Consider the following 16662-nt stretch of genomic DNA (forward strand, 5'->3'; position numbering starts at 1 on the left):
GGTCAACAGCGAGAGCCAACACCGTCGTCGATATCGTAGACCAAACTCCCCGCAGTCTGCGCGATATGAGACGGACCCCCGACACGATGCAACTACTTTCATGAATTTCATAATGCAACCCGGAGCATTGTGTTGCGCTATATCGCGACGCACGATACGAAAACTGTCCAATCTACAGTGGTGGCCAAGATTTTATGTTTATTAACCCTTAACCGGCCTCGTATAAGATGGAATCTCGTTTACTGCCTGAAATTCTGGCAGAGCTCGTTGTATTGCGAAAGTACACGGTGAAAACACAAAAGACTTTTTTAAGTCTAATCAACGTTTCCTTTAAAATTATTAAAGCTGAGAAAATTGATTTTTTTACATAATATCCAATTAATTCGAAATAAATACACAATTTTCAAACATAAAATTTTTAACCAGCTGCTTTTTAAACCTTGAATTTTACGAAACGCTTAATTTCATACATGACGTGATGAATATCGCTTTGAATGATATTTTATCGTCTTGAAAAATCTAAATGGGAAATCGTCCATCTGGTTCTATCTACGCCTAAATTCCTTTTAATTACCCAGCCGCGCCTAAATTCCCGCATTAATCGTCGCGCGCATTTCCGAATAAACAATATCATACCTATCTGTCTTCATTAAACTCTTCGAAATACTTCAGCATGATTAAACGCTCCGAAATGCGAGCTTCTTGTTACGGTCCTGCGAGCTCGTGGTTTACCCGTAAATGTACGCGTTAACGCACACACCGGCACCGGCACCGGCCCACCCGCGCGCCACGTGTAACGCACACGTCCGCGCGTTATGCCCGCGCGCTTGCTCGCTCGCGAGCGTGTACGCGATGGTTACGGCGATATATCATCGCACGTCCAGAGTCATAACGTGACGCGCAACACGCGGGCGCATCAGTCATTTAGCCGCAAATGGAATCTGCTTCCTTCCTCCCGCCGCATTTCCGCGCCTTGTACACAGTATTTTGCACGACCGCGCGCGGCCATTGTGCGCCACGCTCACCGTGTACGGAGAAACCGCGCTCGTTTGTGCGAGGATGACGCGACGAAATTCTCGCGCATGAAGGGGACGCGCGGACGAAATTTCGAAAATGCCGCGATAGATTGAAGAGACTGACAAAACGGAGGGCGCGCGAAACATGCAGATATTCGTGGCTATAAACGGTCACCACGACTTGCGATCGCCAATATTAATCTTCGTATTGACCACCTCGGGAAGAAAAGAGGGGAATTGACTTGGAAACACTCATGGGGTGACACGGTCACCCTCGCGCTTGCTTTCGACACCTACATAAAAGAGATTTGATGAACGATTATGATCAAACTTCGAATGCTTTTATGATCAATTACGACAGTCAATTAACATTTTAACTATTATGCATCATTTTTTATATTTTTTTCACAGAATGTATAAAAATTAGAGAAGAAAATGAATAATTATAAAGTTAATAGTTTTCTTGCTATTAGATATTTCTTTTCTATTCGTAATTAATACTCTAACTTTTGGAGAATTAGTAAATCCAGTTTAAACTAATTTTATATAAGACATTATTTTCTCTTGCCATTTTTTATTTAAGTAGGATTGCGATTCAAATAGTAATCTAGAGTCACAGAAGTATTCATGAAAGACTTGTTGTTTCATAGCTGCACTATGTTATACGAATGATTGTTACTATTAAAGAAATCGGAGAATATGTGCCAACATTTTCGTTTCCATCGATCGGGAGCGCACTCGAAATGAATTGTCTGGACACTCAATATCTTCATCAAATTCCAGCTATTTTTGGCCAGAAATCGTTACGAAGCGAACCATTATATGGTTTCTCGTCTATCTCTCTCTCTCTCTTTCTGTCATTCCAATGGGATAACTCATTTGAATATATTATACGTATCCTGCCATGGAAATGGCGAATCAACTAAATAAAATAATCGAATAATTTTACTTAATATACTATTGATATATAATAAATATAAATTGGAAAGACGCGATATGAGAAACTATAACAAACAGTATTAAAGCTTTAAAATTGTACGTATTACATAAAAGTGTGTCGTAATCAAATAAATTGTCATGTTGTGTGCCAAGTAGTGTTAACTTGTATTCCTACATAAAATATTAGAAAAGATAATATATTCTAACCATTTTATTTTTTAATATATTTTTTCGTTTTTAAATAATGCTTTGTCGCGCGAAATTCCAATTTGCTGAACTTCAGATTCGTCGTAGAATGACAAGAGGCGAAGCGCTGCAGAAAATCGCGATGTTCAAAAAAAGTCACAGGATGACGCGCGAGACATACACGATGCCCGATGCAATCTTACGCGAACGTCAGAGCGGATGCCTGGCAGCACCTGCGTCTCCGTAAGAGCCGGCACCTGCGATACTTCTCCTTTTTCTTCCTCGCCCGCCCGTCTTTTCTTCACCGCTTAATGGACTTTAACGAGTCCCGGGGTATGAGCGCGCGACGAACGAGGGAAAGGTGGTGGGACGACAGACGCGAGCCGCCACCGCCGCCGCGGTTAAATTAGAAAACTCTCGGGACCCCTGAGGGACCGAGGGGAAATATTTAAATTAGGTGAACGCCCTACGTCATGCCGTATCCTTAATGAGTTGGATGAGGGATCGAGATTTTTCGGCGATCCCCTCAACGAGGTCTGCGCGTTCCCCACATTCCACCTCGTCCTTTTCCATCTCGTACCCTCGAGCAGGTGCGAAACCGGTATTTATTCTAGATTGTATGAACCGAGGATCGTTTGCCATCTCATAATGATGCATGATCGTACGCTTATACTTTAAAATCTCGTCAGCTAACTAAGATTACAAAAGGGGCCCCAGCATAATCAGAAGAAAAGACTAATTCAAGCCTTTAATGATAAAAAATTTGAAAGTATTATATGATCCGCGATGGTTGTACATTTTATACATATGTCATGAGATTAGAATTTGGAGAAAATTAATGAAAGAGAAACGCACACACACATTTTCCCATCTATTATACTAATGATACATACTTCAATTTAATAATGCTTAATCATATGTTGTAAAAGATCACATTTCTTTCCTGTGTTATTTTGTAATAGATAAAATATTGTTTAGTTTTCGGACCTCGTATTTTTCAAGTTTTTGAATATCTAAATGATTTATTTAATACAGCAAACATTTGCTATTCGTAATAATTTACGCCATTAATGTTGAGTGGTCTATTTTTGTTGGTCAACTAAAGCAGCGGTTATTGAATTAACACGTAGATATATAATTCCTATCCTGTGTGTATGTACGTAATAATGCGGACCTCCCAACAGCATCCTGGCTGATTAATACTACACTGCCTGCCTTCTCTCTTCGTGAATATTGCTACAACGGCGTTACAGTAATTATTATTACAGATCGTTGAATTATTCCCCAATAATTAGACCCGTTACGTTATTATATCAATATAATTCCGGCTGTCGCGTATGCGACACATAATGAAGCCCGTCGTGAAATACAGTTTACATATCAGTGCCTGATTCAAAGTGTAAACTCGTTCTCATATAAAGGGAGCTGGCGGCTCTTTGCAAAGCTCAAACGTAACAAAGCGCCTTACTTCACTTGTCCTATCTTAGATTAGAAGAGCAAGAACGACGATCTTCTTCTAGTAACATCAGCAAGTTAAAAAGTTCATAATATGCATATGTCAATCATTTTAAACTTAAATAAAAAATTATTTTCTATATAATTATCAAATGACGTCAAGAGATTTTATTTTAGAGATAGATGTGTAAAACACACATATCTGAAAAATTTCTAAAATAAAAATTAAATGAAGGTTGTTTTCGGAAATAAAGCGGATAGAACGTCGCGCTCTAATTTAATTTAAAAAATCGCACGTTGAAACAATATATTTAGCAATCATAAATAATATGATGGGAAAAGAGAAAAAAGGCAAAACTTGGCGTAACTTACACAATCATCTGCCTACCTGGGGAACTTTCGTGCCCGTCTAAATTTCAATTAAGCAGTCGTATCTCCTTCGCCCTCGGTAGTGTCGAATACCTGACACCGGTGTCGTTTCATAACAACTGCTTCAGAAACTCATTTAAGTAGGACCCTCTTCGCACCCTAGAAAGGTGAATCCACAATAAAGAGAGAAGAAGCGATCTCACACGATCAGACTTCATAAGCGAGAGCGGAACGTCTACGAGCTCTCGAGAAATATATAAGCAAACTCGTTGCCGCTCCTGCGGATCGCGAGAACGTTTCGCTCTTGAACCCTAAGCTAAAAGTCGGGAGTGATGCGCCTATCGCTAACGTAACGGCCCACGGCGCGACCCTCGCCACTATCACCGCTACTTTATATTCGTCTGAAATCGTGCATATTTAATCGCAAAAGCAGCTACGATCCACTTTCTCTAAGAGTTAATCGCGCCGGGACGCGCGATAAATACGCACCGGCTGAATCCGAAATCGACGGCGCCCTATCTCTCTTCGAGAGGAGTTTTCGGAAAGATTCCATCTGACGCGCAGTGAATCTCCGAGACTGAGAGAAGCAGCTCGCTGCATACGCTATCGGATAAAAATGTGCGAGGGGGAGAAAGGCAGGAGAGAGAGAGAGAGAGAGACAGTTTTCCGATATGAAATATTTTCTGTCAGAAATAAGTGAATTAAGGGAAATCCTGTCTGTGCGCGAAATTAGATTTCCTAATCTTTGAATTCGGGGATTGGCTTTATAATAATTATTATTTTTGTTCTTCGTGCTAAAAGAAAATAGTATATATAGATTATATATTAATACAAAAGATAATTCCTTTTCTTTTAAACGATTTCTGACAGAAAAATACAAGTTTTATTACTCCAATAAAAACATAAAGAAAAGATATGATAAACTAAATTCTTATATATTTTTTTGGAATCTAACTTTATCGTTGCGAGTGCTACCATTTTATTGCTTACATGCTTTTATCCATGCGAATCTATTTTAAAGTTTAAATTAATCCCGTGTGGGTACTCTGGGAAAAATTTGGGCCCCACAATTATAATAATCAAATTATTTAGATAGCGTAACCCTCACTTTACGTATTTGGACTAGAAATAACACCGCGTAACTAAAAATCGTAATTAGCTATTCTATCTATTTCAAAGATTTTTAAGTTATACTAGTCAATTCTCTCAATTAGTTCTGTCGATATTCAGTTACGCAAAGATAATTTTCACTTAAGGGACACTAACCAAAATGTTGAAGTGCTTAACTGTGGGTCCAAATCGGTAAAAATTTTTCCCAGAGTATAGATTGAAATCCGCAATTACATCTATCATTTTTAATTTTTTAAATCTTTTCTAAGTGATATATCTAAAGTCAGGGAAAAATATATACATCATAATAAAAATCATGAGATAATCAATCAATTTAAATAAAAGCTCGGAGCGTCAAGAAGGGAACACAGTTTCATATCCACATTTAAAATTTAGCTTTTCTTTGCAGAATCTTTCATCAATTTTTCGACAAACAAAGAGACTGTCCTTGTCAGAAATATAATAGAAAAAAGTATCGGAAAACCTAATGCGACGTATGATCACGTCGTAAAGGGAATATCTCCGATTCGAGTGCGAACGACGCCGGGGACGAGATCTCGCAGTTACATAACGTTACACGAAAGTTACGCGACATCATGTGAAAGGACTTTTCGTTTTTCACATTTTTCATCGCTTTCCCGCGCGGCGCAGCGCGGCGCGGCGCGGTGCGCGACGCCGAGATACGGAATTATAGTGAAAAAGGGGACGCCCGGATGTAACACGTCGAACTGTCATCACGAGGACGTCTCGCGCGAGTGAATCGTTCCAACTAAAACCGGGCGACATGTCTATTTGCGTCGCTGCTGGCACATATCATCTATCCGATCTATCGAATGAGAACGACGGAAGTTGTGCAAAAGGACCGCTCCGGGCACGCGCCGCTGGGAGACAATTCGAAAAAAAATCCGTATTTAGTAACGCGTGCGATTTCCAACAGATCGAACGCACAAACAGTGAAATTTGCAGTGCAAGCGTGTGCGAGAGAGAAAGAGAGAGAACTGCTATGGAGCGCGTGGTGCGTATTCTAAAAATTTTTTCGAGCGTATTTGACCCTTCAACAAACAACGCATCTAAGATTTCACGCATTGCATTTTTATCCAACAATAGCGAATTGAAATATAAAACTTTACGCGAATGCAGGAATCGCAGATCAATTTTCTCCCGCGACTGCGAAAATCCTTCGACACGTCATTTACAGTACCGCAGCAGCGCGATATACGTGATGCATAGGAGAAATGAACTCTTCCGACGAGAGACGCCAGGAAATTTCGGTTCGCCGAATAATCCTATAGATACGAAAGAAGGCGGAGGAAAAAGAGAAAGAAAGGGAAAGAGAAAGAAAAAAACGACGGAAGACGGTATCAAGGCGGAAGTGCAACGAACGAACGAACGAACGCGCGCGAGCGCACCTTTATCAGCCTCCAGAGGCACGTGGCCGCCGCGCCGGTACGGGTCGAGAACGACACCGGATATAAGCGACGGATAAGAAAGTTTCGCGGCGCTATGAAAAATGCAACGGGCGAGTTATCGTCGACGTGAATTTTTCATCGGTGCGAGTCAAGTCCTGGTCGCGGGAGCTACTCGCGAGATTCTCGTCCTCGGTCCCCCCCCCCTTCCTCCCATCCTTCCACGTCGGTCGGTCCTTCCCTCCGCCCACCGTCAAACGGATGTAACAAGCATCAGGCGTAAGAAGTTCCGGTCTGACCGTCGGTGAAATCGTCCACGGTGAACGATGCCAACTTTCGTAGCTTCGACAAAACAGCCGCATGCATGATGCACGTATACCGCAGCAATGTTATTATAAAGCTAGAGAAACATTGCTCTTTCCAATATCCGTTAATCTCTTCAGGAGCAGTTTTGTTTAATTGTAACGAAGAAAAAAAGAAAATATATTTTGTTACAACAGTAAAGATAGATTTGAAATAAAATATGATACATTTCAGTTCGGAAAATTGCATGCACGAATCATTTTCTAAAAGAAAATAAATTTTCACGAAAGCATTTGTATTGCACGTGTTTTTAAAGAGATATTAATAATTTTCAATTCGATGTTTGAGTACACTGTGCTAATATTAAAATTTGTAAAATATTAAAATATTAACTTGCAAATGAAATGTGGAAAATGAAACCCAAAACTTTCTGTAATAATTAATCAATTAATATTGACAAGAGATATTAAAATATCGATCTTGCATAAAAATTCATTATGCTAAGAATAATAAATATATTTCAAATAATTTTTTTCATTTCTATATAATAATCAGTTAAATACAATTACTGTATTTAATATTCTGTAAATAATATTCAGTCGGTATATAGAGTATCAATTACTGTATTTAACTGATTATATAGAAAAACGTTTTATATTGCACACAATTTTTACGTTTATCGTCATTTCGAAAAATATTGTGGAAAGTTAAAATTTGGCTCGTATACTATTTGGCGCAACAGCAGCATAAAATTACTTCTATAAACTTAAATGAGCATACGTCATAAGATCGCAACCACCTGTCATTTTTACATCATATTCGCACACTGGTTTTCCTTAACGCGGGATATTTCTCTGCCACGAGGAACCTAGTTTCCAAAGTGTTGCCTCAGCGAGAGTGCTGCGAAATTCTTCACAGAACTATGCAGACGGTGGTGGTCCGTCGCGGAGAAATAAGACGGCGCCTAATAAAGTTCCGGTACAGCCGAATGTTTTCCCCGGAAGATCTCTTCGACCCGACCCTCGTCACGAGTATCCCCACCGAGAAATAATCACGCGCTTAGGGGGCACCGTAAATCTTCTACCATTGTTGCGAGCGCGGTCGCATCCACAATACAGCATCGTATCACGTTTTTATACGGCCTTTAAACACAGATACACAGTTCCATTTATCGCCGCAGTTCAATTGTAGTTCGAATTTTCATTTACTAAAATTATTTTAAGTTTGTTTCTAGTGTCTGAAACGCTTCCAAAAGAACTGTTTTGATACCGATTAAAAATATGATTTTCGTTATATTTAGAATCTTTGACAAACAATTTGTACACTTGAAAAAAGTCCCGTATTTATAAAAAAAATCGACATTAATAAAAGATAGTAAAAACAATAATTAATTCCAATGTTTTTTTCATTTTAATCTCATTTGCTGCTAATAATACAAATATACAGAATACATAATTAAACCATTATAATTATTTCTTTAAAATGTCAAAAACATTAACATTATTGGCGAAAAAGCAGTGCTCGCAATTATTAATCGGAATTATTAATAAAAAAATATTAATAATAATTAATGAAATTTAAGTATTTTCGTCTCGCATCTGATGTTATCGCGCTGAAAGATTCTCGCGGCGCTACACGACAGTCGCATATAACGTAACAAAAAGAGATATCTCTCTCGCGAACGAAATGTCTTGCAATCTTTTTTCAAACGTTCCCTCGGAAGTCCGTGGACCTAATCGCGCCCAGATATACGCTACTTTCGGAAGGATAGTCACGATTCCGGAGCGAGATTTGTCCCGAGAGTAGGAGATTGGAAGCGAGAGAGATGAGTCACGGAAACGGAGATACGAGTTTCGAGAGGCAGATAGGAGAAATTCCATGGGGCGTGGACGGGATAAGTTATCCTCGCGTTTCCGCGTGCTCGTGTGCGCGCCGACATTATTTCGTATCTTGCAGGACACTTCGGGCAATGAGGACGTCCTGCCCGGTACGCCGCCGGAATCCATAACGAGGTCTTATCAGTCTTAGTCCGCCTTCCTTCCTTTTTCTCGCGTCTCGCGTCCGATCCGTTTCTTTCCCTCATGCGCTCCTTCACCGTGAAGGACTCTAATGTTATCCTCTTTGTCCCTCTAGAATTCCCCCGTCCGAAATGGAGTCCTGCTACTGACGCTACTCCACGTTCGCGCTTTTGTCTGACGTTTATACCCGCGAGTATTTACCCCGCTGCTACACGTCACGAAACATCCGCGTTGCTTCGAATTAAAATCACAAATGTGAGAGGCTATCTGTTTTATTCTTTTATGTAAAAAAATGAAGGATATTCTTGTTTATGCCTAGATTCTATTTTTATGATATCTTTATAATCAGTCATAATCCAAAAAGAAGATGCTAAAAACTAGCGTATTTCTCTTTCTTTCTTTCATAAAAAATTCTACCTTAAAATTAGTTTAAAAATAAATATATACCTGAGAAAAAAATAAAAATGAAAAGTCTCACTTCAGTACCTCTTTCTGCCACTTTTTACAGGAACGAAACGATACGGTTTGCTGAGTTTGCTCTTGCTTAGCGAAGTCGCTAAGATACGCGATCGAAAGCAAGATGGTGTCGATTCGATGGTAACGAAGCAGCGTCTTAGCAACGTTCCATTCCAAAAAACATCGGGGCGCGAGTAAAAAGCCAAAAGGTCGATTGGCACCAATTAATCGAAACATTCGATTTGCCGTCGTTTCCGCCAAACTACCGACGAAACTACAATACAACGCGGCCGCTTTATAGCGCTCCGAGCGCTAATAACGAACCCGGGCGAGCGATTACACGGCGTGATTTCGCGCAGATTGGACGAGTGATTAATTCTCGCGGCCAATCCGGCCGCGTCGCCCCGTCGCCCTCTGTGGATTCGTCGTCGGCGGAATCCACCCCTTCGGGAGAAGATACTTTAATCCCGCAGCAACGGTCGGGAACGTTTATTAATTCGTACGTCGACTTTCCCGAGGAGGAAGGTGAAAGGGCATCGAGAGGCGGCGCGGGACCGAGAGGAAAACAGAGACGTAAAAAAATCACCCTACAGTTATCGTCATCATCGTGTGGGCTCGTTTCGCGGTAAGCGGCATCCCGTCATGGGGAGAGGGAAAAGAAACGAGGCGAAATTTTGCATACGACCGCATCACTTTTTATCGAGCGCGATATTATGCGCGTTTTCCAACAAACGACACAAGTCGACACAAATGCAGTCGTTCTGTCTTTGTTACTCATTGAATGCTAAAAAAAGATAGAACGACGTTTGTGTCGACTTGTGTCGCTTGTTGGAAAACGCACTATAGTTCTCTCCAAGATTCTACTGAGAGTAGGACAATGTCGATTGATTCTTTAGAAGTGACTCGATGGAGCTTCCTTTTAATTCATAAGCATTCGCGTGGTGTACCGCGAATTACTTCTGTGACCGAGAGAGTAATAAAAGCGAAAAGTTGAATCAGAGAGAAATATAAAGTCGTAAAATGATATTGAAGATATTTTTATAATATTTCAATAGCATCCCTGTAGCAAAAGAGAGAAAAAATAGCGCGTAAATATTCTCAGTATCTTCTTTAAATAAGTATGTATCTTCTTTAAATTTTACCTCTTTAAAACTTCGAACTTATTTTTTTAGAGAGACGATATTTAATTTTATACTGTTATTCCGAGTAACTTTAAATTGAAATTATTATTATTTTTAACTGTTTATAAAAAAAAATAAACCAACGTCTTTTCATCTACAAATCTTTTGAACATTTTGAATCTTTCCTCAAAGAAAATGTTGAACTGTTAATAGTGCTCGAGTTACAAGCGATGAACTTTCGAAGGTGCAAGTAGAAAATCTTATTCTTCCATTAGTTGCAAATGCACTTTACCTTAATTAAGAATCTTACTTTGAAAGTCAGTTGCCAGGGGACTTAATATCGCAAATTAAAAAGTTGCGCAAGCAGCTAATATCCGTAATCAAATTTTCATCGCGAGAAGAGATCAACTTCAAGCTGCTGGCAGAGATTTACAGGTGAAAAGAATGACGATAGCCGCGCGTTCTGTATGGTAATTCTTTCATCCCCGATGTCGCCGGTCCCCAGAAGCGCCCGGTATTCGCGTTCGTAGACAAAATATATACGTTCGCGATTATACGCACTAACAACAGAACGGAGGACAAAAGGGGTGGGCAGAGCGAACAGGGGCTATTCTTCTGCATTGATTAATGCGCCCCATGGAGCTCGAAACAGTTTCGCGACCCTTCCTTTCTCTCTCTCTCTCTCTCTCTCTCTCTCTCTCTCTCTCTCTCTCTCTCTCTCTCTCTCTCTCTCTCTCTCTCTCTCTCTTTCTCGCCCTCCCCCCTCTCTCTCTCTTGCTCTCGCTCTTGCTAGACAGGTCGACTCGCATCCGCGACGAGACTCATCTCCGATTTTATGCCTCGTTTGAGGGCACGTCCCAGCAGCCCTTCCCCCAAGACACCCTCGACGACGCGGCAACGATCCCGACCCTCCGACGACGACGACGACGACGACGACAACGATGGAGCGGCACGAAAATCACAGACCACGGGATTCGCCGTGCGGAGAACGGTCTATTTGGTATTTAAATAAGCGTACGCGGCCATGCACCCGCGCAGTCATCGCTCGGGGAACCGTATGGGTCTATAAGTCGAACCGATGTCTTTTTCTAGGGTTTACAGAGAGAAGGGAAAGGGTGTACATGACGTTGCGAAGGTTACGATCGATCGGGGCCGCTCAAGGCTGCCGGTGAGATTTTCTGTTTTACGGCAACGGCAGAGGGGAACCCCTTTCCAAAGGTATTTTGGCGAAGGTATATTGGAGTAAGGCGAGAACATCTTTACGCGCGAGTACCGCCCACAAGTTCTCAAGCGTAGCTGTTTTGGCAGAAAAATCGTTTTCGAACAGAGCGGTACGATACACCGTTAAAATTTCCCTTATACTAATAATTCAACAATATATTTTCATTAACTAGCAAAATTTTCGCACTTGATAGTGACGAAACATTTTATATATTGAATATTTTATTTACTTACTTTACTCGCTACTTTTCTCAACTACGCACGAAAATAGACGTGTACTCAAATTAAGTAATCATTTTATATTTTATTAGCGTTACAGGCATTACTGGAAGACCGAAAAGCCGTATTCATTGTCGTCTCATCTCTCTTAAGTCTCTTGATATCGCTTTAAACGATATTCACCGCGTCTTAATCCATAGGTATCTCGGACAACGCGAATCCTTGAAAACAAAGTTGTCGGATCTCCCAGCAAGAACTCCGAAGGTACAATAACATGCTCCGGTATTAAACGCGGCTAAAGTATGAGGACATCAACTCCGCGCTCCGCAAGCTTCATATACCTCGACGTGTATATACGTATCATTCTCGAGGGAAGTTTGGACGCCAGAGGAAGAAAGGGAAGGAAGTAAGAATAAGACGTACACTTGTATCTGCTCGCCGAATTCCTGCTTCCGACGAGCGGACATTTATCTAGCCTCGTATTCGAGCGCGCGTGAGCATCGTCGAGCCAAGAATTTCCCGTTTCTTTTGCAACTTCCTTCATAAATTCGTAATTAATTCAACCAACAATAATGAGCGGAATGTACACTTATATATCCCCCTCTCGGTTCCCCCTTTCGAGAGAAGAGGGAACGACAGTAGCGACGGTAATATCTGTCGCACCGGTTCTATGTATGACGCGCCGGCTCTATAGGCAAGCGAGGAAAATTATAGGTTTGTTATTGTGTACTTTCCTCCCCGGCTTTTCATCCTCGATCATTTATTTACGCAGAGCGACACTCGATTCCATGAACCGATCAAATTTTTCCCACAGAAACGGCGCTCTCTTATTATCTCAGCATCAGTAATGTTACAGTTTTAACCGATACGGATACGGTCAGTCGCAATGAGAGTGATATTCAATACTGCCATTAAATTGTAAATTATATGAAAATGTCATTAGAGCTAAAAACATAAAATTAATAATTTACGCCAAGATTGTTATTAATGAAATGTTCAGAAAATAAATAATAAATATACATCATTACTAAAATGATACGCGTTATAAAATGATATGAGTGTCGTCGAGCGTGTAATCGAGATTTTTTAATAATATTGTTTTCCATGTAATTACAAAATATAAAAATTTTTTAAATTAAATCCTCTCTCCCCATTTAAAATATTAACACAAAAGCCCGTGATTTACACCAGTTAATCCAAATTTTGCTGTGTTTTCAAGCTAAACGCTCACTTTTATTAAAAACGAAGATAAAATTCAACATTAACGATAAAATGAAAAATTAATTCGAAAATAAATGAAACGATCTGGAATTATTGTGTTAAAAAAAAGAACAGTGCATGGCAATAACAATTGCTGCAATTCATCTTTGTCGTTTAATACGCTATAAACATTGAACAAAGCAAACTGCCTGTTAAAGAGTTAACACGGTCGACGGATCATCTTTGAGAATATAAAGAGACTCTCCGAAATATATTAGAGACCGTCCGCGTCGGTCGTCGTCCGGTATGTCGGGGGCATAAATTATACCAGAATGGAGAATGTACCCGCACGAGTTCTCTCGTTTGACGACTGCTCGCTTTGTCCGTTTCGTCGGCGCATTTCTAACATTAGACCCTTTAAAGACGATTAATTTTTCGACAATAGAAATAAACGCGTTTCCCGACGCACGATTTTCATTAGTGTGTCAAGAGATTTTTCAGGGCGTTGAACCTGGGCAAATACAGGTTTTCGGAAACGGATGTATCATCTTGCATGCGATCGCGAATTATAAAATACATATAAGGAATACGAGAGACCATGTGTAAAATTTCGACGTGTAAATATTTTCGATGTGTAAAAACTCGTTCGACGTTAAAAGTTTCGATTAATTACGTTCGTTATTATTGGGACCGAAAAGCATGCTTAAACTCGTGCGCATAATGAATAACGATATATTGCGTGACTGGTGTTGGAAATTAAAAGCGCAAATTTGGAAAAGATATATGAATACAAAAATATATTCGCGAAGTGATGGCGGAAAAATATTAGCCGTTATTAATTATGAATTTCAACGATTTATATATGTTAATGTTGTCATATATATAATTTCTGCAGATCGCCAAAACATAAAACGCAAAATAATTTATAATAAAAATACGTTACAATATATAGCACATACAATTCATTAAAAAGAAAAAAATGCGAACAACTCCCAAATAATTGGATTCTACTGTTGTATCCAAGATAATCATAATAAAATAGCAGAAATAGTGTTAATAACAAAACTAATATTAAGATAATTAACAAAGAATATATCAACTTGACATGCTGTCTTATTAAACGAAATTTCGATATGAATATTCCTCTAAACTAGTTTTGCAGTTCTTTAAGTGTTATGGTATAGTGTCAACACACCACAGAACATTAACAGCCGAGTTATTCGAGGGGAGATTACGGCGAGAAGTTAATTAGCGCGATCGACTCGCGTCGCTAAGTACCACCGCGATCGTGGGCGGTATCGGAGCACGCGACGTTCGCGCGAATACCTCACGATCAACGAATCTAACGAGAGAGCGGGGTAAGCGAGCGTTGCAACGAAGCCGTGGTGTTAAATTAGCGGTGTCGGCAATTTGGTCAGCGGCCAAGCGTTTAATTTACAAGCGCGATAATTCAGACGTATAATCTCCGAAAGTCGACGATGGGAGAGCCTGGCGGGGGGCGTTTTCGGCGACGAAAGCTCACTCTCGCTCGCTTCTGAATTCGGTCCGAGAATGCCGCGCGATGTAAAGAGATAACTATATACAGACGAAAGTGACAAAAAGAAGAGAAGCATTTTTCCTTACTTGTACGACGACGAGGCGTGGAGAGAATCAGTTGTCGACACACCGGCAGCGTTACTTGTTCGTCACAGAACACACCGAGAGAGCGGAGAAAACACCAAAGAGAGCGGAGAACAGACAACGTCACGTGTCACTGAACCGCCACTTATACAAGTTTACACCGGCCGGTCGTACCCCGGCGATCCTGCTGCAGATTCTCGTCGCGGGTGATCCCTGTCCTTGCCCGAAGGAAAACAATATCGCTTTCCGGGAACAGACTTCCGGGCAAGTAGACGAGCACTAAGCCGTTATCCCTTTCCAGGGAGACGGCTTCCAGCTATGCCGCACACCTCGAGACGTCGCGTCGTGAGAGGATACACCCGTCGACGAGCGCCGTCCTCCTGAACGCGCGCGTTTTTTCCGCGTTGCTCGCGGAAGAGGCGCGCGTACTTCCGCTTTCTCCGGACCGAGAGGAACGAGGAGGAAGAAGGCAGGGGAACAAAAGGAGAGAGAGAGCTTACGCGTTCGCGAGAGAGGGAGAGAGAGAGGAACGACCGACGCGGCGACGGCGGCGGCGGCGGCAGCGGCAGCGGCGGCGACGTCGACGACGACGACGACGGTCGCGTGGTATCGATTCGTGGCCGTGGAAAGCCGGCGGCGAGGCGGCCCAGAGAGAGCTTTTTCTTCGCTTTCTCTCCCTCCCTCCCCCGTGTATCCTCCTTTTCCTTCCCCCCCGCGAACAACACGTTTAAATATCCCGTCTACGCTTCGAGTGAGCGAACGCGCGCTCCGTTCGCGCTCCGAGGGGGGTGTACCGCGTGTATCGCGTGTACTACGAGATCGTTTCGGAGTACTCTACTCCCTCCTCTCCCGTCCCCGTGCGTGTATTTAAATTTATGCGTTTGTGCGAGCACACAGGTCGGCGGTAACTGGGACTCGGAGTGTACGAATACGGGCGCGAACGAGGAGCGAGGAAGGGTCACAACAACGTGCGTACGGTTGGTGTGTGTACGTAACACGGAAGACGAACGCGTCTCGCTCGAACGTCCGGGTCGGACTGAGCGGTGGGGCGTTCGACAGGCCCGCGTACTCGCTCGAGGTACCGTCTCCCCCCACCCGGAGGAGCCACGCTTCGGCTTTCCCACCCTTGTCGCGCGCGACCTACCTCCCCTCACGGCACCGTTCGTTCTTCTGCCCTACCGCGCCCAGTGCCGTACTCCGGGCTGGATCTTCGGATCCCGCGAACCAACATCCCTTGATGCAGCTGATCTTCTCATCGTAAATTGGTAGATCGTGAATTGGTGAATATAATTGCAATTTAAATCGTACAAATTATATATGACAGTTATTTTGATATATTTTTCCTCCTCTTCTTCCTCGCTTTCCAAATTAATCGTATAAGTTTTGAATTACCGATAAATTCAGTTACGGATAAATTAAACATTTAAATTGTTGACAAACGAGAAGAGAATCGACAATGAAATTTTTTAAATAAATATGTGCACTGTAAAAAATGTACAGAAGAATCTTCCCGCGGAAAATGGTTTGTCTCGATATATTCAATAGAACTAATAGATTTTATTGAAACAATCGCAAATATCTTGCGTACATTTATATTATGTTATGCTCCAGTTTTAAACAGTAAACTTGTCAATTAAAACGAAAAATTTAAAAATGTTTAAGATTTATCCATAACTGAATTTATCGGTAATTCAAAACTTATACGATTAATTTGGAAAGCGAGGAAGAAGAGGAAAAATGTACCAAAATAACTGCATTATTTGTACGATATAAATATCTCTCGTAAACAAAGATCGACTGAATTTCATTTTTTGAAATATCTTTAACAATTCTCTTCGAAATTTTGTAAAAATAAATTTTAAGTAAATTAAATGATAATACTGGCTGTTTTTTCTTTTTTAAGAGATATCACCCAACGCTACGGATTATTATAGCAGTAGCAGATAAATATTATTCCCTATTATCAGGTATTTCTATAAATGGGGGGATTCTATCACACACATGCGTTTGTTATGTTTATGAA

The 16662-nt window shown here is 41.2% G+C and overlaps 1 protein-coding gene across 2 annotated transcripts in view; it reads right to left on the bottom strand.

The window, feature by feature from the left end:
- Window positions 1-15663, bottom strand: part of LOC139786170 (uncharacterized) — a 244763-nt gene extending 229100 nt beyond the window's left edge. For both annotated transcript variants that reach the window (XM_071725327.1, XM_071725320.1), the window contains exon 1: window positions 14643-15663. The gene's annotated coding sequence lies outside the window, so the exon portion shown is untranslated. The remainder of the gene's footprint in view (window positions 1-14642) is intronic.
- Between the last annotated feature and the right edge of the window lie 999 nt (window positions 15664-16662).

This window comes from Temnothorax nylanderi, unplaced genomic scaffold, assembly GCF_030848795.1.
Source record: "Temnothorax nylanderi isolate EJ_2023f unplaced genomic scaffold, tnyl_v1.0 TNYL_tig0009_pilon, whole genome shotgun sequence".
In the NCBI taxonomy this organism is placed as follows: domain Eukaryota; kingdom Metazoa; phylum Arthropoda; class Insecta; order Hymenoptera; family Formicidae; genus Temnothorax; species Temnothorax nylanderi.